The sequence below is a fragment of the Bombus vancouverensis genome, chromosome 11 (genome assembly GCF_051014615.1).
Source record: "Bombus vancouverensis nearcticus chromosome 11, iyBomVanc1_principal, whole genome shotgun sequence".
In the NCBI taxonomy this organism is placed as follows: domain Eukaryota; kingdom Metazoa; phylum Arthropoda; class Insecta; order Hymenoptera; family Apidae; genus Bombus; species Bombus vancouverensis.
In genome coordinates this window covers 11,373,617-11,390,969 of record NC_134921.1, presented here as the reverse complement: position 1 = coordinate 11,390,969, position 17,353 = coordinate 11,373,617, and the positions used below count along the sequence as shown (strand labels likewise).

The window sequence follows — 17,353 nt, the reverse complement described above, 5'->3', positions numbered from 1 at the left end:
GCTCTAGGTGGCTCGTTGGTTGTCGCGTGGTACGACGCGGAGAATACGGTTGCGGTTGCATCGTCGACACGTATACGAACACCGGGTTTATAAGGTAGTGCGCGCACGTGTAGCCGCCGGTGATGACGAAGGTGCGGTAGTGTTGGTTGTTTGCAAGGGGGAGCTGCTTCGTTCGCTGCTCGACACTCGACTCTCGACGCTCGGCAATAAAGTGTGCCTCGACGAGCAAGCTCACGTGTTCGCGTTTAGCATTTATCGAAACTCCGTGCGCGGGAGATCGTAACTCGAAAGTGCAGGCCTGCCTGCGTGTCATGCAGATAGGTTTAAAAGCAGAACGTGCCGTATTTACAAATGCGAGTTTCGCTTTCTTCCTCTTCATCCCCTTCATTCGCGTGGCTCTCCTCGTCGCACTCGAACGGTAACAGGAAAGATACGAGCGAGAAGGAATCGAGTCGGCTTTCGCGGCGATACCGTTGTTCGCCAATTCGGCAAGATTGCTTTTTCCACGACGGCTCTTCTCTCGTTTCACACACGTAAAATGCGAACGATCGTTCGCACGAACGAAAGAAACCGCGCGAGACTCGTGGCTCGTATGTACCGCCACGTTCCACGACGAAGGGTGGGTCAGTGTTGGTTTGCAGATCGGATACATCGATCCCGCCGGTGCACGGTAGGTCAGAGTCGAAATTTCGTAGCTCAGCTTCTCGAATGGCCACGATAGTTAAAAATTCGCTAATAAATTTCAGTATGTCGAAGATGAACAAAGAGGGAAGAAAAGTAACTATTCTAGCCTGTTATTTGCAGTAATTTCTAACAAAAACAAAAAAAGACAGTAACTCGCTATAAAAAGATTACAAGTTAGAATTACGTTGTCAGTCTTAATAAAGTTTCGTTCATTCGAGTAACAAGTTTGGTAATGGAACGTGGAATCCACGAATGAACTTTAAAGAATATACAGTTCCTACGAAAGGTGTGTACGCACGATTGTATTACATTATGACGTTGGCATACTAATCGATTAATTTCAAGTACGTTGAATTTCGTCGATATCGTCATGGTAGTAGGTACTTTGGCGTAAGCGGAAAAATTTCGTACCGCCGAAAATATGTCGTTCGGCATCTGGTACGATAAACCGTGATAGATAATAATCGAAGATTTTACTTTCGTTTGGTCGCAACGTTTCCCGCGATTTCCTAGGGAGGGAAGTTTCCAACTTGTCACCCCTGACCTGTTCATTCTTTTGTTTTAGGAGCTGGATGTCGTTAGTAGTCGGAGGAGCAGGAGAATGGGGAAGACGGCGCGCGGAGAACGGCAAATAAGAAAGAAGAAAGAAAGGGAATAAAGACAGAGGAGGAAGACCGCAAGAGCGGCCTCTCGTCTACGTCAGCGAGAGTTCTGGCTGCCTTAATGGAGACACGTTCACGCGAGCTGCCTCTTACGGCGGCAAAGCCGATTTATCTGCGCCCACGATCCCTTCTCCCTTCACCCTTCTCGGTTCACAGTTCTCCTCTCGGTTGCCTCTCGGTTGCCTCTCGGCCCTCCGCACGCTGCTCTTCCTCCAGCATCTTTCTTCGTTCGGCCCTCGCGCATTTGTTATTCCTTTCTCGCTTGGACGCGTTCCGGCGGCCCTCCAACCAGTTTACAAAGAGGATCGTGTCTTACACGGGGATATTTCACTTTCCCCTGTTCTGCGGGGCGGAGAAGTCGAAGAGTCGCCGGTACGCGCGCGTTCCGTGAGCAACAGAGGGTTGACGAGAGAAGGGTGAGACGCGCGTGAACAGCAACTCGGGGAAAAACTGGAAAAAAGTATCCAGGAACCTCCGCAGTGCCGGAAGTGACGCGTTCCCAGCTTCTTATCGCGATCGGTACGCGCTAGCGGCTCTGGCGCAGCGTACACTCGCGACGATTAATTTTTGGTCTGGAGATTGGGTCGCCAGGAAGAGGAAGACGAGGGATGGGAGGAGGGTGGGACACGAGAGAAAAAAAGTGAGATATCTCGCGACTCGAAGAGTGGCCGAGGCTGGAGCGTAAAGAAGGTTCCGGCTCCAGATAAGACCGAACGATATATCGAATCGAAATCGGATCGTAGATCACGAGGGATTCTCCATCGGGCTAGGACGAGGGTGGTGGACGACATCGGCGAACTTTCGAGGGCGCGACGTTGACCGTCTCTTACAGTCGAATCTATATAGCTCGGAGAATGGTGCGCGAAGAGAAATTGGAAAGGAGCGCGGAAGTAGGGTCGCCGCCAGGAGACGTTGGCGGCGGAAGGAGGGACGCGCGTTCTTCTCGCGAGATACGTACGAGCCGCAAGGGGCAAAAGCGGTCGAAGAGGAGAAGGGTGACGGAGGGAAGGGTGGTTGGAAAAAGAAGAAGAGAACGAAAGAGGCGAAGAGGAGAAGAAGTAGAAGAAGACGAAGAAGAAGAAGAAGAAGAAGAAGAAGGGAGTGACGAATGCGGTAAACCGTAGAACCGGAACGGCGGAGTTTGCCCAGGAGGCAATGAAGCACGTCAAGGGGATGATGGACGTCTCCGCATAAACCTGACGAGTGACTCGTGGCGCCTTCAGGAACGACTCTGAGGAGCCCCCTACATCACTTTTATTACGGCCGTCCTCATTTTCATATCTCGTAAAACCTCCGGGGCTCTGCTCTTCTCGTCCGCGGACGTGCTTGATATACGTATAATCCACGATCCGACTCGCGTGGCGAAATTATCAGTCTCCCCACTTGTTCCGCCCTTCCGGCCCGACGATCTCGCCCACCACGGGAAACTCTTTTCTTCGCGAACGCGAAGCAATGGAGACGAATCGTCGGTTTCGACGACCGCGACCGCGTCTCTGCGTCTCCTGGCGTTCTATTCTCGGCCACGTCGTCCGAAACTTTAGCCATCGGCTAAACGCGTTCGTCCGTCTTTTCCACGCTCTTATTCGTACGTCCTGAGCACGGCAAGGGGTTTCTCTCAGTCACCGGCAACAGGACTGTGTCGTGAGTGCCGGTACGCTGCCGGCGACAGTGAATGACTGCGCTGCACGTGACACGAGACTGACAGGTTTATGCGAGCGCGTGTGTGGGAACATAAAAGGGAACACGTAGCTAGCTGCATGCCTGCCTGGTTGCCTGGCTGCTTGCTTGCTTGCTTGCTTGCTTGCTTGCTTGCCCGCCTGCCCGCCTGCCGGTTTGCCCGTGATGTACGTCTGTTTGTGTAAGTGACACGAAGCGAGTGAGTGACGTGTCTCTCTCCGTGGCAGGGCCTTGCCTGTCCCCTTTCCATCGCCCTTCATCCCCCGATGTATGTCCTTGTCCTTTCGATTTCGCCCGGTTACGTCTCCAGAATCGTCGCCGCGACTCTCCGTTACCCTCCATTATCCATTTTTCGCGCGCGTTCGATCTATTCTCTCTCTCTCTCTCTCTCTCTCTCTCTCGTTCCCGGTTCGAGAGCGATAAATTAACGCGAAAAAGCAAAGGATAGGGAGACGGACAGGGAGGGTGAGAGAGAAAGAGAGAGAGAGAGAGAGAGAGAGGAAACGAGATATTTCAAGGGTCTGAAATTTACGCTACAGCAACCAGCGACCTTTCCTTTACTTCCATCTAATTCAAAACTATAAATCGAGGGCGTCTGTTGTATGTATGATGGCGGGCTGGCGCAAACCTGCGAGCTCGTGGAACGAACGAGTGGCAGGGGAAAAGAGAGGGCGAAGAGATTCGTGGAAAGATGAAACGAGAACACACGCGAAAGAGAAGGTCCGAGAGGCAGAGGGGAGAGGGAAAGAGAAGGAGCTAGAGCAAGTGGGGTAGAGGGTAAAGGAGGGTGGATGGAGGGAGACTGCAGAGCCAGAGTAACGTAACAGATGCTGCACAATAAACACCTCCCGTCACTTCGCTCCATAAATCGCGCGGCGGGCTCCTAGAAGAAACATTCAACCTCCATCTACTCCTCATCCTCTTTTCGAACTCAGCCACCATACCGACGCTTCTCGTGGAACGCGCCAGCGCGTCCTGAAGTGTCCGTCTACGGACGACGCAAGGCCGTCGCGCGTTGATCTTTTCCAGGATCGAGCGGTAATCGAGTTTGCGACGCGCTCACGCGTCTACCTTTTATCGTAGCACGATCGTCGCGCGTACACACGCGACACGGTCCGAAGCAGTTCGGAAGGAGCCGTGAAAGCGAATCAGATTCGAATCTCCTGTCGTTCGAAGAGGATCGACACGAGGAGACGATACTAGGCGGTGGCGGTTCGTCCGAGTCAAATGGAATCGCGTCCCCTGTTTCGCGCGATTATTCGGACTGTTGGAGAAGGTGGACGAGCAACGCGTCGTGCGAGGCATCGTGGTCGGCGAAAGGCCAGAGTGTCCGAGGGGGCGGCAGACATGGGATGGGGTGGTATGGTGGACGAGGGCACGAGAAGTGGAAGGAGGAGGTGGATAGGAGACGGAGGTTAGGGGCAACCGTGGCCGCGCGCGGCCGTATTGATCTTATCCCCCGACATGAGAAATGCCCGCCGGTTTAATAAACTCCCGGGACTTATGAAGCACGTCAGGGTGATTCACGGCCGCCTCATTGAGTCGTATTTATACAACCGCGACTGATAGATTTATGGAGGACAGCGCAGCGTGGTCCCTCCTGCCCCCTGCCATCCTGCCCCACTACCCGCTCCACTCCACCCCCTCCCCGAACCGTCTATGTAACAGTCTGTCCATCGGCACCGTCGTTTTCTCCGATTGCCTCCTCCGCCACCACCCACCGTTGCCCCTGTCTCGTTCGACTTCTTCGCGGTTTCTTTGTCCAGCTGGCCGATACCGTATTCCGCGGGAAACACGTAATCGCCATCTCAACGACGATTCGCGTCTCGTACGTACGATCGGATACGTTGGATTCGTTAAATACGTTAGTCATAGCTGTGTACGTACATAGTCGCGCTATATAGTCCACTAGGATGTCGAGAAGCAGAAGAACGCGAAGTAAGAGAGGAAGCAAGAAAGGAAGGAAGGAAGGAAGGAAGGAAGGAAGGAAGGAAGGAAGAAAGGTAGGAAGGAAAGGTTCTGGACGGGAGCAGAAGCAGAAGGAGCGGAAGGAGATAGAGAAGGGGCGGGTGGTCGTTCGACGGGCATGGTGGACCATCCATGGATGTCAGGAGGGGTCCATGGCGTCACACACGCACCTCGACTCGCCATCGGCCAAGAGCAAGCAGCCTTATAAAGTAGCCGGGCTACGATTTAATCCGAAATTTATTTCCTCCATTAGTAAGAGCTTGTCTCGGAGCCTCGAGCGTGAGCGAGAGGCTGACGAGGACGACGATGCCTTTCCATCTCTCCACCGTCCTTTTCGCTTCTTACCTGTCTCTCCTCTCCTCTCCTCCTCCCCCCTTGTCCCATCTTTCTTTTTCTCCCTTCGTCGTTTCTCACTCTCGGCCTTTCCGCTCTCCCATCTCGCGGGGCCATCGGAATGTTCGTTGGTGCATCGGTGCATCTTAAGTATACCACTACATTATGACTCCTATATCGCCATCTTTATTATATCCGCGATTCACCGGTGTTGGCGCGATCGCGGTTCGACCCAAGTTTCTTCCTCTCGCGCCTTCTCTTCCCTCCTCCTTTTCCATTTCCTCCGATTCGCTTTGTCTTTGTTCTATTCTCCGTCGTCGACGTGGCTTCCTCTCGCTCGCCCCGAATATACAAGGCCCTCGATCGTGTCGGGTGGTCTCGCGATTCGTACGTTCGACGGCACCGTGGCGTTGATCGTAGAGAACGACGCGATTCGCTCGATGTGGGCCGCGGTCCTTCCCAACAAATCGCCTTTCTTCTTCTTCTTCTTCTTCTTCTTCTTCTTCTTCTTCTTCTTCTCTTTCTTTCAACGTCGTCGGTAAGACGGCTATGGTAGGTAGAGAGGTTACGCGACCAGATCTCGAAGGGTGGGAGGTTGACGTCTCAGTCAGCGAGAAAGGCACAGATGGTGAACCCGTGTGCGTTGATAGCCACGTAAGATTTCTCGTTCCATGCCGACGCGAGCATTCGAAAATTTCAACGTTAGTCGGCCCTAGCCTCTATCGGATCGATCAAGTTGCTTGAATTTAAACGTCCGGCAAGGCTATGGTTACCGTGGATGCTTGTTCTCGCCAAGTATCATTCCGACCAACTCGATTCGAATTCTTACGAGCGTACGCATTTTGGTCCCCGGATGATTCAATCGGCAGTTCGTCGAAACGCGCATCCGCCTTAAACTCGATCTAACAAGAAGAAAGTGTGGAGACCGAGAAGCGTATTTCGAGCGAAGTAAATGACGGATTCACAACGGTACCGGTGGTCTCGGTTTTCGTCAATTCCAGTCGCTTGACTTGGCGTTACTCGAGTAATCCGAACGAGCTTTTTGGATCTCGAGGATGGGCCGCTATAAATGCAAAAGAAAAATGTACGGGCAACAAGTGGGTGGTGATCGGAGGACCTTATTTCGCGCGAAGTCTGTGGAACGATGCGCGCGTGGTAATAGAACTTTGTCGACGCGAATGCGTCCCGTACGAAAGTAATACGCGCCACTAACGTGGCATCGAGCGTCCAAAAGCGTCCAGAAAGATCTTCGGATAAGATTCGGAATCGCGTTATTTTTCGTTGCAGACGGTGGAACGAAAGCTGTAACGATGATCGAGATTCTAATCGAGATCCCTTCGTCGCCAGGCTGCATTCTCTCGCTCGTGAAAATCGTATACCGCGCGCCAGCGGCGAATGCCATTTCCACTCTCGAACGATTGCGAAGGACTCTTATAGTTGCTTCTCGAGCCAACAGATGGCGCGGACGGTGTCAAGGTGACCGGTCGAGAGCTATGAAAAACGAAATTCAAACGAATTTTTACGGAGAAACGACAGACTCGGGTACCTCCAACGATTCGAAGCAACGGAATATCGAAGTAGCGTGTTGGCTGATTTACCTCGTTGTCTGATCAACGATACGATTCTTTATCCAGATGGATTTAGATTTCTTCGCAAGATATAACTTTCGAGCTGGGAGTTTAAGTATATCGTAATTCGTCGTCGTTAAGCAGCCCAAGAACGAAACGAACTAATAACAACGTATAATACGAATTGCTCTTAGTCGACATGTAAAACTTGCATTATCGGAAGATCAAGAACAAATTTGATATCGATATAAGATAAAAAGAAGATAATTTAGAATTCATATAACAAACCACGTAAAAATTGTAACGAAATGAAAAATTTCAATCGCTCGTAACGATTACGCAAAATAAAGATCGTATATACCCCGATCTAACGCAATTACTTGTAACTTCTAAAAATCGCGTTTCATAAGGAAAGTTGGATGAAGTTTGGATGAAATTTCTTCCAAATTTCGCAACATTTGCTGGTCTGAAAGACTGCGAACCTTAGACGTCCTCGACCAGCGTCCCCCGAGACAAAGATTTCTCTTTAGTTGGAATTTTCACGTCTCGTGCATCGCGTTCGATCGCCTATCCCTGTGTCTGACCGCTCTGCATATCCCGGTAAACGAGCGGAGCGGTGTGCAGGAAATCTAGCTCCCGTGTGTTACACTTACGGCACCCTGTGGACTCTGTTCCCCGTGCCCGCGACTATGGACTACCGTTCGGGAATCTACGCGTCTACGCGAGTCTGCGAATACGCTCGTACGCGATCTATGGTCGCGCGTATAGCTACGTACGCAGCTACGTATACTAAGCGTTGGAATAGTGTGCGCGCGATGGTCACTTGCCATAAATCAGATTCCCGTGAGATAGCAGGCTAGCTGCTTCACTCCGTTGAGTTTTATCGGGCGTACCGGCGCCGCGTGCTAATTAAACTGACGTGAAATAATCGCGGCTGTTTCACGATTGATCGTTGATCGAGGTCGTCCAAGTACCGACGAACATGCTCCTTCTCCCATACGTCGTTGGGAAACAAAACGTGCTTGATCGCTTGTTCGCGTTTCCTTCTTTCTCTTACTCCTTTCACCTCGTTCGACGCGATGCTGGGACGAGTCTATGATTTTGGAACAGTACAGACTCGTCTGTCCGCGTTTCCTAAATAAGAACGAACGAACTCGTAGCCGAGTCTCCGTCGAGGCTATAGTTACGGCGAACGTGTATCTCGACGAAGAGTTGCCGCAATAGAGAGACAGCACCAATTTCTAGCAACTGGTTGGTAAACCGACAAACATTAGCTCGAAATCGGTAAAATCAAATGGCTTTTGGAAAGAAATTCGTAGCGACATAATATTCGTAGGAAGGAACTTTTACTTTTTTTTCGATATGAAATCATTTCTCTCGCGATTTACAATTTAAATAACGCAACTTTACGTTCCTTCTTATTACAATGGCTGTGTCAGCTGTCGTTCTCGTATTCGGACAAATTTTAATTAAATGTTTAAGTACCTTTGTGCGCCACTGTATATAATGGCAAGCGGACGTAATTGCGGAGTGAACAAGATGGATGTGTAATTCGTGGGACGCGAACCGCGGCGCACGATTCGTGCTTGGGACGCATTCCTCGGTCGTACGTCCACCCACGAGACCGACTCGCGTTTTACGTTTAGCGCGAGCTGTTGGTTAAGTAGCGTGGACCGAGGTCGCGGGGTTTGGACGTTCGCCGCGTCGTCGATTGCTCGGAGACGCGCTTTTGCAAAAAGTCGCGAACGAAAAGAATAAAAAGAGTTGCGCGTTTGTCGCGAAAGCAAACGCCGACTAGTTTTTTCCCATCGTGTTGCAAAATAGTTTACGCGCCAGTCGTCGGCCAGAAAGACTAAACAGGTTTTCGAGGACGCCGGTAGCAATAAAGACCGATACCAAAGTAGCGTCTAACTTTGTCGAGATATATCCGAGGCGGACGCGGGTTATCTGCTCGCGATGGGCGAATCTCGTATCTAAACTGCGCACAAACATCCCTCGACTTTAAAATATGAAGTGTCCTCGCGATCTTTAGCTCGCGATCAAGGACGTCCCGTGTCTCCTCGCGGTTCATCGTACGCCGCGCTCGAACACGGCCTCTTATCGAATTCGACGCCACCGGCAGCATCGCAATTTACGCGAATCTGTTTTACCAGCGACCTATTAGCTTGCGTTTATAGCGGATGCGTTTTTTGGCGAAAAATCCACTACGTTAAAGTACGAGTCACTTAAGCTTCAATATCTCAAAATTTAATCTCCTACTTTGCATAAAACGGTTAAACTTGTTGTTCATTACGAGACCATTGGTCCTTAATACGATATCGAATGGTGTGGCAAGGAACAATACCAAAATCGAGAAAGTCACGAGACCAAACCTACGGTAGAGTTACACGAGTCATCGCGGGGGGATATCGATATGAGAACCGATAAAATAACTTGCACGAGTATAGTAATACGCGCGCATTGTCGACGATCAAGACCGGAGGAAATTACCGTCGATGAAATTTCTTCGCTTTTGACGAATAGAAGCGAAATGTTCTCGCGAAAGCCCGCCAACCTAGATACACGAAGTATTTCACCGTACTTTAGAACGCTCTCGTAACTCGTGATATAACGCGCTTCGTCGCCCGTAGTCCTATCTCGTCACGATGGAACAAAGTCGCACGCGTCAGCCAACGTTGTAAGTACGAGTTGCCTGAAGTTCGGATCAGCCAGTCAAGTCTAAGTTTTACGCCAGCGAAAGATCGAAGACGCGAGTTGCGCGTCGGACGTACGAATCGCATCGCTTCGCACCACGGAAGACTACAGGCGAGGAAAGATGCTGCGCGGTAATTAATGGCGCAGCGAGTCCGTCGCAAATCATGTGGCCCGTCCTATAATTCACGGAGCTGACGCACGTTTAAATAGAGCCCGATAGAAGAGCCGGAGAGACCGTTCGTTCTCGTCTCGCCTTTAGCCTCTCTCTCTCTCTCTCTCTCTCTCTCTCTCTCTTTCTCTCTATCTCCCTATCTCTCTATCTATCTATCTATCTCTCTTCCTTCTCGGCGAAAAATCAACGTTTTCGGCTAAGAAATTTGTCTACCGAACTCGATGGACGTTGGAACAGGCGTGAATGTACGGAATTACGATGATCGTCTTAGCGGGGGCAGATTGCGATCTACAGATAGGCCGTCGAAGCGTTCGAGCGATTTCCGGGGAGACGAGCAGTGGTCTACGAAGAGGGAGCTTGGCCGGACGCGAAATCCGGAGCCACGATCCTGGCGAGCATCGTACACGACGAACCATGGCATCCTCATCCTCCGCTATCGAAAAGCTAGTATTTATAGCTCCATTAAGGCCGGGACTAAATCATCGGTGCAGCCACAACTTTGTTGTATCCAGCCCGGTACTGCCCATCCAATACCTTCCCAGCCGTGCGGACCTCTTGTCTAATATTTCGTTGCTATGGCGTGGTCTACTACGCGCACGCCTGTATATTTCAAGTACCGATATCGGGAGGTTGGAGGATGAAAATTTTACCGGCGAAAGCAGAAACGGCTGAACAGAGAGGCGAAAAGACGGGGAGAAGAAGGAGGAACTGGGCTGCTGTCGCGTCGCTTTCGCTCGAAACGAATCCCCTTTCTCGTTCCAGCGCCCGCACGGTAAACGTTCCGTCCACCTTTGTCGTACCTTGAAATCGCCTTCGAGAAATAGAAGGGCCGATTCCTTCCATACCGTTGCATACGCTGGCTCACCAGAGCATTCGAACGCTGTTAGAAACCTTTTACGAATATATTATATGCGTTACAGGGAGGAACTTTTCGCGATTTCATTAGCAGCGTAATGTAACGCTACAGCAGCGATTGTATGGATAAGGTTTGAAAGAAATGTAAAAATACGCGTAGGAGCTAAGTGCGAGGTAGTATTAGCTCGCGACGTTCATTTTTCGCGTTATCTAGACGCTTTCAGCTTTCCTTTCGTTTTCAGTTTCTTCTTTTTAAATATCAATGGACCATTGATCTCGAAATCTTGGAGATTTTAAACGCTACTACGTCGATAAAGCTTCTGTTTCGTTCGATAGATCGTCAACTTTTGTCCATGATTGTTTAAGATGGTCGTAAAGAACGTGACCGATCTTGAAGATCGAAATTCTTTCTCGAAACCTATCGACCTATTTGTCGAACGATAAAACATCTACCCCCTGACCTGTCAACAACAAGGACAAATATTATTTATAACAATTGTCATTATATCCCTCTCGTGAAACTTGTACAACACGAGCCGCGGGAAATTGCATGGTCTCTGCGAAGAATATGCTTGAAACGGATATCTCGTGATACTTCTATATACATTTTCAGATTGGCTCGTGTCTCATTACAGTCTTAATGAAATATCCAAACACTACACATACTGGGCTTGGACGAAATAATGCAAACACCTCTTATACGTCATATATGTATATACACCCCCGTGTGTATGTATTCGCACACCGACGCATTCGCGGATTTCGCATAAACATCTTGCGAATTTAGCTTCTTTCACGAGCTTAATATGTCGCTCTACAATTTTAACGTTGCTCTTGGACGATATAAGTAATATCTATTAACGAATGAAATTGGACAAATATTAAGATACTGTTCATACCGATCGAGTTATTATTGTTATTAAGTTATGGCCAAGCCTGCTTTCATGTTTGTCAATCTTCAGTGCTTGATATCCGCTCGAAGCTCTAGACCACACCAGATTCTACAAGAAACGAACGTATTAAATAAATTGCGCCGTAGAAAAAGACAAACAGGCGGTAAAATCATCTGAAACGTTTTGCTTATCGTCTTGATATCGTCTTCATTTCACCTCTACACGTACGTTCTGGTTTGCCTATCTTTGTATTACGTGTTAACGAAATATTAGTAAACAGGACAATACGCAAATCCATAAACGAAACTGAAGCGGGATATTCGTGAGATATCCGCAACTACGTAAGTGTCCGGATACCCATGGAAAGCGGTGTATGTATGTATGTATGTATGTGTAATATGCACGTGATACATACAAAGGTGTTCCCATTATCTCGTACAAGTTCATTACGTTTGAAAATTTTATATCAAAGTATTTTCGTGAAACACTACGTTCAATTACGTGAATTCCACCTACGAATACGAATACTTTGCGTCGCGTGGAGAACTGTTGGTAGCGGATGGGTCGAAGATGGTTGAAATTCAGCCGATTCCTGGCGGAACAGCGACCGGGAAACCGGCGTTTCATATCGATTCGCGAACGCGGCGAATCGTCGGGAATCGCAAATTCGCGGCTCGATCGCGTTCCTGCGACAACCGCACGAATTCGATCGTGTTCGCTGCACTTGCTACGCTTCGATCCGGTCCGATCCGATCGTGACGCACAGGTAAATCTGTCTCGATGACACGCCGATGCGATGGCGGCGGGATATCGCGGCCCATCGGCTCGTTTAGTATCGTGGAGGGCGTCGAACGTCGAATGTCGAGCATAGAGGATGAGAAGGAGGAGGTGGGAGGCATCGCGTCAACGGCATACATTACGAGTCACATTTACTCGAAGCTGTACACAGCAAACTCCTCGGCAACGAACAGGCAGCGGAATATCCACTGGTATGAGCACCCTCTGCCGTTGACGATACGTTTCACGCTGGACCGATGAAAGTTTATTCTGCCTTTTTTGACAATCTGTTGAAAAACGCCACGTGCAACGTTTGGTCGTATTCGTCGATTCGAGGAAAATTTATTTTAATTTGATTTCATTTCATTTATTCGTTCGTACGGGTAAAGATCCATTTTTTTTTTTCTTTTTTACAAGAATATGATATACGATGGGAGCAAAAAAAAACAAGTGTCGGGGTGAGATGCTAGGGGAAACGCGTGTACAAATAGGCTGAACTTGAAACTATCGTAGCGCACGTCGCTCGAGTTACCTAAGACTACGTAGACCTTCTTCCTGAGATCTCTTGTTTCTCTCTTTCTCTCTCGTTAAGGTGGGGAGAAAGTTAATACTATTGCATAAAGTGTGGCCTAACTCGCGTATACGGGCTGTAATATTTGTGTGGCCAAATGTGCAGGAGAAGGACAGAGAGTGGTATAAGAAGACCTAGAGAAATAGGATGCTGTATGGAAGTTGATAACGTTAAGAAGCTGTGGACAGTCGACAAATCCATTTAAGATTTTAAGTAGAAAAATAGCCTCGTCAGCCAATCGCCTGGTAGCAAGTGGATAATATTTTGCCGCGATAGGAGTGTAGTCGTGGTCACGAACATACATCGGACAGCCGGATTTATAAGCAGGGAACCTTAGAAAAAAGTGCTGGATCCACTCTGGCTGGTTTCTTTGTCTGGTCGTACTGGGGTTGCCAGATGACTGAAGTATAGTCGCTGTGAAGGAACACAAGGCAGGAGGGAGAAAATGGTGAAACGATCCTCTCTCTCAATTCTTAGTCGTCTTCGCGCAAACGGTAATGAAATTTTCACCGCAATTTCTGAAAAATCGTATAACGCTATTAAGAAAAACACTTACCTGTTCGCAAGTATCGTTCACAACCTAATTTGACCCGTGCTTTTGACAGCTACTCTACTATATGTCAGTACAGTAAAAAAGCTCAAAATTAAATTAATCCAAACAAAATCTTCGTCAAAAATTTGAAAAAAAAAATAAATATGCAACGATTACTTTGATTGCGAATGGACAATCTCTCACGCTTTAGTATTTTATTCCGTATATGAAATAAGATTTCGTGGTATGGACACTTGAGACGCTTCTACGCCTATGCGATCGAAGAGGAGTCGGTCGATCGGTCGATCGGTCGATCGGTCTATCGGTCGATCCTCGTTGCGGTTCGTAGCGGCGTTGTACCACGGTCTGGTCGGCCGCTATCCAAGAGCGGCCCTTGTAACATAAAATGCTGATTTTATTTAAACGCCAGCTCCCCTTTCCTCTTCGTTCTCGTCCAGTTTCGTAGCCACCGGTGTATTTATCGCGGGGCATTCCGGCCGGACGTAAGTATGTCGGTCCCTGGTACGCCCGTTAATAATGTCCTTAATCCTCGAGCTCGGGCTCGAGCCCGAACTCTGCGGCGATCCTCCCACCCTTTGCCCGAGCTTTTTTGCATATATCGCGACCGAACGTACACCGAGAACCGACCGAATTCTCGTTTTTCGAGAAGCTTTTTCGACGATACGCGACCTCTACTTTACGACCGTTTCGATCGTCCCGACGTCGCGACCCCCGTCGCCCCTCCGCGCCGCGAAACTCCCGCAGCCACCAACAAACAGTCGTGCAGATCGCCACGCGTCCAGATTACCATCGGCCGCGATGATATACATACGTTGACGCACAAACGGGAAAAACATCCGTTCGAATTATCGAATATACGCGATATATGACGGGGTGAAAAAAGGTATGGCGTCTGTCGCGCTTCGATCGGCGGAAACACGCTCGAATTTCGGCGCCCTGTGAGCGAGCGGGCGACGCTTAATGCACGAGCGAGTTTTGTCCAAGAGCTCGTCGTTCGGAAGCTATTAGATACGTTTGTGCGTGCTTATCCAAATATCGGTTAAAACTGTTTTACGCGTCGCTTTCAAAACTCCAACTGCGGAAAGTGAGAAATCGATCCTTGCAGATACTTTGTCACGCTGTTGTGCATTCACACGTAGCTGCGGAATTGTCACGCATCTAAGAACGAGCTATTGCAACGCTACGTATGCTCCATCCTCGATAGCGTTGCGTATACGTCTCAACGACGTATCCAAAGGCAAATCGTTCGTTTACGTGGAGAGAATTTACGGAGAATCATCGGCCGACAGATGGAAGGCGACTATCTCGGAAAGAGATATGTTCGGTGAGAATTCCAGTGGACAGAGGTAGAACGGGATGGAGGAAAGTGGATAGAGAGGAATACGCAACGAAGATCGTATACAAATTAATTAAAAGACTGTGCAAAACGAACCGGCTCGTCTAATTACCAAGGTGGGCGAGTAGCCTCGTTTGGTGCAACTACGAAAGTTGGGGAGAGCAAGATAGGGGGTTGAGGGCGGTGATGGTGTTGGCTTCCGCGGAACTGAGAAACGCTCGAGTCTCGGGTAACGGTAAGAAGGAGGTTGCGGAGAAGAGAATTTCAGGCCACATCGAGACAACCGGGGCTAAACAGCCATCTAAATGCATCCGAGGTGGCGCTCGCTGCCATTACGGCTGATGGACGCTTATTGACGCGCGCCCTGCCAGCAACCGAGTTGGAGCCTCCAGGCAAGCCCTGCTGGATCCCTCGATGTAGAATATCTCTCTCTTTCTCCGTTCTACGTTTCCTCTCTTTGTTCTTACCGTTGGCCACTGCTTTACCTTCGTACCGGTACAAACCCTGTTTTACACCCCTGCCCCGAGCGCGAAAACACGTCACGGAGGGGACCATCTTCGTCCCTCCCGGGTAATGTCGGAAAAACGTCGCGTGGCTTTAAAACGTATCCAGTGTTGCACTCTGCAACCTTGTCACGAATTCGCCCGCTATCGACGAACCGTTTCCACGACGAATTCTGACGCGTACTGGGGGCGAGCGTGTCGCTGGAAGCCAGAAAGCTGCGCCGCGGCCACTTCTCACGAATCCTTGTACTTTCGTCGCCGCGACGGGATTATCGCGTTATTTATGCGGTAATAATAACGAGTTAGTATAGCGCGCGGGATGTGCTTTATGTTCTTGCGAGCCATTAGGGTTAATATAGCGCCGGGATCTTTCTCCGCGGTCTCCACGGCTACCGTCCCCCGCGGTTCCTCCATATCCTTCCTTCGTTTCCACGCGAATTCCGGCTTACGAATCGCTCGAGACACGGGTTGCTTCGTATTTCCCGTCGATGCCCCTTAAATTCGATGTAAGAGCTGCGTGCGGACGAACAACGGCGCGACGCGATGACGTTGCGATTTTTCAGCATCGTCGTACGATTCGGCGGCATGACGTTTTCTTACGACGTACGACGCGACGCGCTCTACCCTGCTTCTAGCGCTCCGATATCAGAGACGACGAAGGGGAGAAAAGGCGTGGGTCGTGAAACGGTAATAATAGCGCGTCGTTCATCTGCACCGAATCTAAAGCGTGAAGCGATACGTTAAAGGACTTGAAACGGTGACCGACTAAAACACCATTGAGCACGGCAGAACGGTTAAGGGCCCTATGGCTATCTATGGATCGAGGAGGCAAGATGCGCCGCCCCGGGCGTAAAGAACTCGACGAGGAACCTGCTGAGTCCGGCGAGAGAAAGATCGGCTCGGTTGGTCATCGGAAAAGACACGGAGAACCGGCGGCGTCGGTTGATTGGCTCGCATCGATCCGCCGTGCTGGGAGCAATAGATCAACGGAGACACTGACGCCATACTGGTCTCGGCTCCTCTCCTTTTGTCTCTATCTCGCTCTTTCCCATTCTTGCCTCGTTCGCTGCCCCTGCTTTTGTCTCTGTCTGGATCGGTGGCGCGCGCTCGCGAGCAAAAACGACAGAGGGACTGGGACGTCCGAGACACCGAGCCGAACTGAGGACGGGGAGGTGCGTGAAAGCGGCACGAAGGAAGGAGGAGGCGGTCGTGGAAAAACGAGGCGAGGGATAGACGAGAGAGCGTACGGTACGTAGGTGTTGCGACGTCGCATCGGGATCGAACGCGAGGCAGAACGCGAAGGGAGACGCGAAGAAAACGAACGAAGCAGAAAGAAAAAGGGGCAGACGAAGAGGGGAGGGGCCGCGAGCGAAAGAAAGCAAATGGCCGGGGAGAGACTGGGATCAGCAGCGAAGGGGAAACGGGCGAAGAGAGAAGGCAGAGCCAGAGAGCGAGCTCGCGGCCTTCGCGGCGAGCTGTTGTTCGATTCGGGCCGCACGGTTGCGGAGAATACGAACGGCCGAATTATGAAAATGGTCCTGTGTGACGCGGCAACCACCCTTGCTCGGAGAGATAGCTTCCAGCAATAAACATACCACCCTCGCCAACCCCGTGACTCGCCTTCGATCCTCCGACGACTCGAGTCGCTTACGAACTACACCGGGAACAGGGGGATGGGAGAGACGCGAGTTTCACCGATTCCCTTGCTCGATAAACTCGATGGAAACTCGCAACACGGACCAACCGTTTCTTCGTTTTCTCGTTTTCTCGTTTCTCGAATCTTCAACTATCACGAAGAAAAACTCGTATAGCGTCCGCTCGCAAAACACGAGACCGGTCATCGACGGTTTCGGGTTGCGGGAACGCAACGACCTATTGCCCTAAAAGCTGCTCGATACGGGGCACGATTTATCCCGGTATTCAGCTCGTAAATTTCCATTTGGACCACTGTTCTTGGCGAATCGCCGCCGAGGGTCGAGAGCGCGGATTCGACGAATTCTATCTCGCCAGTGTGCACCCGAACGTACGAACGAAAACCCTCGTGTCTCTACGAAAAGTTCCAACGGCCACACCCGTTGATTCTCGTGTGCCGAGGTCTTCCAGCGTT

The 17,353-nt window shown here is 50.1% G+C and overlaps 1 long non-coding RNA gene across 1 annotated transcript in view; it reads left to right on the top strand.

Moving 5' to 3' along the window:
• Positions 1 to 16,972, top strand: part of LOC117154698 (uncharacterized) — a 98,169-nt gene extending 81,197 nt beyond the window's left edge. The window contains exon 6 of the long non-coding RNA XR_013059495.1: positions 1,250 to 16,972. This is a non-coding gene — a long non-coding RNA (uncharacterized LOC117154698). The remainder of the gene's footprint in view (positions 1 to 1,249) is intronic.
• Positions 16,973 to 17,353: the final 381 nt, after the last annotated feature.